The sequence below is a fragment of the Terrapene carolina genome, unplaced genomic scaffold, assembly GCF_002925995.2.
Source record: "Terrapene carolina triunguis isolate 2854851 unplaced genomic scaffold, T_m_triunguis-2.0 Scaffold58, whole genome shotgun sequence".
NCBI lineage: Eukaryota > Metazoa > Chordata > Testudines > Emydidae > Terrapene > Terrapene triunguis.
The window spans coordinates 36,645,845-36,650,526 of record NW_020664409.1 but is presented as its reverse complement, the minus strand read 5'-3'; the positions used below and the strand labels follow the sequence as shown (position 1 = coordinate 36,650,526).

The 4,682-nt window shown below is 43.1% G+C and overlaps 1 protein-coding gene across 7 annotated transcripts in view; it reads left to right on the top strand.

The window, feature by feature from the left end:
• Positions 1 to 4,682, top strand: part of ZNF521 (zinc finger protein 521) — a 272,771-nt gene that overhangs the window by 122,735 nt on the left and 145,354 nt on the right. The window lies entirely within an intron of this gene.

Below are 4,682 nucleotides of genomic sequence, written 5' to 3'. Positions count from 1 at the left end.
ACACACTCTCTCTCTCTGTCTCTCTCTCTGTGTTCCAAAAATAGCTTGTACCCAAAGTCTTGCTAAGCTTTGCTCTGGGATGCACATTGATGTAGCATGGGGTGGGGAGAATGGGCCCAAATGATTGTTCTCCCACCACCCCATATTTGTGATGCCATCTGCTAGGATAAACAAATACCTTAGAATAGCATGTAATCAGAACATTGAATAATATAGCTCTGTTCACAGAGAAATGCAAAAGAAAAAAAATCTTCCACTGGCTGCAGTACAAGTTTTTGGTAAGAGTAGGGAGATGATACTATGGTATGTTGACTAGGAATCATAGGCTGACTTGCCTTATTTCTTTTAAAAGTCATCTAAGGGCTGGTCTACACCCAGCCGCTAGTTCGGCGGCTGGGGATCGAAGTTCTGGGTTCGACTTATCGCGTCTGGTCTGGACTTGATAAGTCGAACCAGGAAGTGCTCGCCGTCGACTGTGGTACTCCAGCTCGGCGAGAGGAGTACCGTGGAGTCGACGGGGAGCCTGCCTGCTGCATGTGGACCGCGTCTGAACCGCGGTAAGTTCGAACTAAGGTATGTCGACTTCAGCTACGTTATTCACGTAGCTGAAGTTGCGTACCTTAGTTCGACTTGGGGGGTTAGTGTAGACCAGGCCTTAGTTTCATTTCACTCTTCTCCAATATTACTTGCGATTTCCTGAGGCTTATAAAGGTTCCTAGCTCCTCACGCACGTTGAAAACCTATCCTAGTTTCCCCAAGCACACTCCAAACCATGTACATTAAGACAAATTCCCAGGTGATTGGCTATTTCCTTGGCACCCTCAAAAGCTATTATACTTTTTAACAAATTGGTTCTACATCTACATTTTATTGCACTTCATAAGCTTGGAGGATGTCATAATCAGAGTTCCTGTACCCTGTAACCTGATTGGCCTCTCTGCTTTCCATTGATAAAACCAACCACTTTAACAGTTTGGGGAAGTCAAAAATCCACATAGTTTCAAAGAATTTCCACTCTCAATAGATGTACTGCCCAGGGCCAGCTCCAGGCACCAGCGTAGCAAGCAGGTGCCTGGGGCGGCCAATGAAGAGGGGGGTGGCACGTCCGGCTGTTCGGCGGCAACTCGGAGTGAAGGACCTGCCGCCGAATTGCCGCCGATCGCGATTGCGGCTTTTTTGTGTGTGTGTGTGTGTGTGTGTGTGTGTGTGTGTGTGTGCTTGGGGTGGCAAAAACGCTAAAGCCGGCCCTGGTACTGCCTCTGGATTTTCATATGAAACGTTTTTTTAGACTGATCATTCTTAAATAACAGATCTTTAGGTAATTTTTCAGCCCTTCAATTCATCATTCATATGCCCTAAAATTGCCAATCAGCTCTCCATCCACTGTTTGTAAACTATGTTTTCAGTTATTGCAGTTGTAGCCTCTAGGTAAGTAACCTTTGGGCCCTCAAATTCTTTGCTCATGGCAGACACGATAACCTTGAGAAGGTTAAGTCAAGTCCCTTATAGAGTGTCAGTACTTTTAGAGATCATCCACAAGCTTCACAAAGCCAAAGGCTGATAAAAAGAATGTCTTGTTTTTGAAAAATTTTAAATTTAAACTCTTGTCAAACTGCAGCGACCCAGATTCTATAGCAGTGAAAGTGATCATAAACAAAAGCAAAACTCACTTAATAAATTTTTGTGTTCAGATGGAGAGAAATTCAAAGTCCCAAAAATAACAGAGTGAAAAGTAAATTGGATTTCTAAAACTGTTAGTAATTGAGTGTGTTGTTATTATAATAGATAAGGACATTTGTTGTTTTGAATATGATTTGTAAGGTGACAATGTCCAATGGAAAATGTATCTACTTAAAATGCCAGTATCTAATTTTTTAAAAATTTGTGACAAAAAAGTTTCCATAGTAATAAATAGAGCAGAGATTCCATTTGCTTCATCGGGTGGTACATGGTTTGAAATGTTGAACTGGACGTTAGGAGCTTTCTAACTATTGAAGCGAGAGAAATATAAAGAGTTGTGGTCTCACGGATAGTTCTGCAAACCCTTCATTATTCAAGTAACCGACATACGTTTTAAGGAAACTAAAACAATGTTTTTCAACAGAGAAGTGGAAGGTGAGACTAAAACTTACATCACCTGGTTTCTTAGATCATTGTTTCTACATTTGAACTAAAAAGGTGCAACTGCTCAGCTTCTCTTTCTTCTTTGTTCATCCTATATAGAGAACAAACCTAAATAGATAGTTTGCTAATACCCTTTCATTATGTCCATATAATTTCTCGGTTTTTAGTTACTAAAAGTTACTGCAACGGTTGATAAATATCTAAAAGTGGAGAGGCCCTAGTATTGTTTCTGTATTTAATGAGCTATAGGGGTTTCAGAAGTTCCTGATTTACTACTAATGCATACTGCATTAGCTCATTAAGCTAATAGAATAATAATCTGGGTGGTAATTAATGTTTAGAAGTTGAGGAAGAGGTGTGGTCTGAGTAGTGGACTGGGACCAGAACTCAGTCCTAGTTCTGACATTGATTTCTTTGTTAACTTGGGCAAATCAGTTGAACCTCTCTGTATTAATTTCCTCTTCAGTAAAACAGGGCTAAAACAAATTTATCTCAAAAGGGTGTTGGGAAACTTAATTAGTATAAATGTTTGTAAGTACCTGGAAGATGAAAAGCATGTATAAGTGCTAGGTATTATTACTTCTGTTGCCCCTCCTTAAAATGTTGTCATACTTACGTTAACGAAGCACATAATGGGAGAACTCCTGATTCAGCAGAAAGCTTTGTAGCCTTGCCTTTACCTTTTGAGACTTAAGCCATGTCTGTACAACAGACTTTGGTCAATGTAAGTTATGTCAGCGTACAGCTCCTGAAGTTTGTATGTTGCTCAAGCATGTGCATACTTGGCTGCTTGCGTCGGTGCTGCGCACACCCACCAGGAGTGCTTGTGTTGATGCAGATTACAGTGCACCACAGTTAGGTATCCCAACGTGCCAGGTGCTGCTGTCAGGTGCCATGCCTTTTGGGGGATTTTTGCAATGCATTTGGGTAGAAATGAGTTGTGCAGGGATCTCTGGGAGCTAGGGGTCAAGTTCTAAGCTTGCAACTTTCTCCATTCCATAATGCAATCCATAGCTCATATTTTCACGCCTTTATTTAAAAACCTCCGCAGCACTTATCAGTGTCCACCTCTTCTGACAGAAGCATGGAGCCCACAGATGTGTGCACTATTTTTCTGAATGCTGCAAATATAGGATGCACGATTCTCCTGTATTTGCAGACCCATGGGAAGTACCACAACAACGGGGACATGACAATTTCTTGGAGGACAGATTGCTGAGGGACACAGTGAAAAACAATTCAAGATTATTAGTGGCATTCATGGAGCAGCTGCAGAAGGTGGAGCACTGCTTCTAGGCCCAAGAAACGAGCACTGAATTGTGGGATTGCATTGTAATGCAGGTTTGGCACAATGAGCAGTGGCTGCAGAACTTTTGAATACAAATGGCCACACTCCTGAGTCTGTGAGCTGAGCTCACCCCAGCCCGCCAGCACAGGCACACCAGAATGAGTGGTGCATTGACAGTGGGAAAATGAGTGGTGATCTCACTGTGGAAGCTTTCAACAGTGGATTGCTACTGGTCAGTGGGAAATCATTTTGGAGTTGGAAAATCCACAGTGGAGGCAGTTGTCACACAAGTGTGTAGGGCCCTAAATCGTCTCCTGCTACGCAGGACTGTGACCATTGGCATTTTGCAGGACATAGTGGATGGATTTGCAGCAATGGGTTTCCTGAACTGTGGTGGGGAGATAGATGGTACACATATCCCTATTCTGGCACCAGCCCACCTTGCCACAGAGTATGTCAACAGAAAGGGTTATGCAAGTGTTGGTGGATCACCAGGGCTTCTTCACTGGTATCGATGTGCACTGGTTAGAGAAGGTGCATGGCTCTCGTATCTTTAAGAACACAGGACTGTTCAGAAAGCTGCAACTAGAGGATTTCCCAACTAGAGGATTTCCCAACTAGAGGATTACCATTGGCGATATTGAAATGCCAATAGTGATCCTGGGAGACCCAGCCTACCCCTTTCTCTGCTGGCTCATGAAGCTGTACACCGGCCACCTCAACAGCACCAAGGAAAGATTCAACGACCAGCTCAGCAGATGCAGAATGGTTGTTGAATGTGCTTTTGGCAGATTGAAGGGACGCTGGTGGTGTTTACTCACTAGATTGGATCTCAGTGAGAAAAATATACCAATGGTTATAGCTGCCTGCTGTATCCTGCATAATCTCTGTGAGGCAAAGGGAGGAAAGCTGGTGCCAGGGTAGAGGGTGAGGGGCTCTCTGTTGACTTTGAACAGCCAGACACAAGGACACATTCCAAGAACCCAAAGCAGAGCTATGCAGCTGAGGGAGGCTTTGAAAGAGCACTGTAATGGTCAGCCCTTGTAGTGTTCTGGGCTTGCCTGTTTTCTGGGCTTGGAGCTTTGGTGCTATTAGGAACAGTACAGTCCTTGCTGTACATCTACACGTACAGTGTGCTTTGAATACCGCTATGCATGCTGCAATAAGTGTTGTGAACTAATAAAGATAGTTTTATTCTCCAAAAATAGAAATCTGCCACTGTTGAGTGGCAAAAACACTGCAGAAAAACAATGTGCAAAAAAAAAAAAAA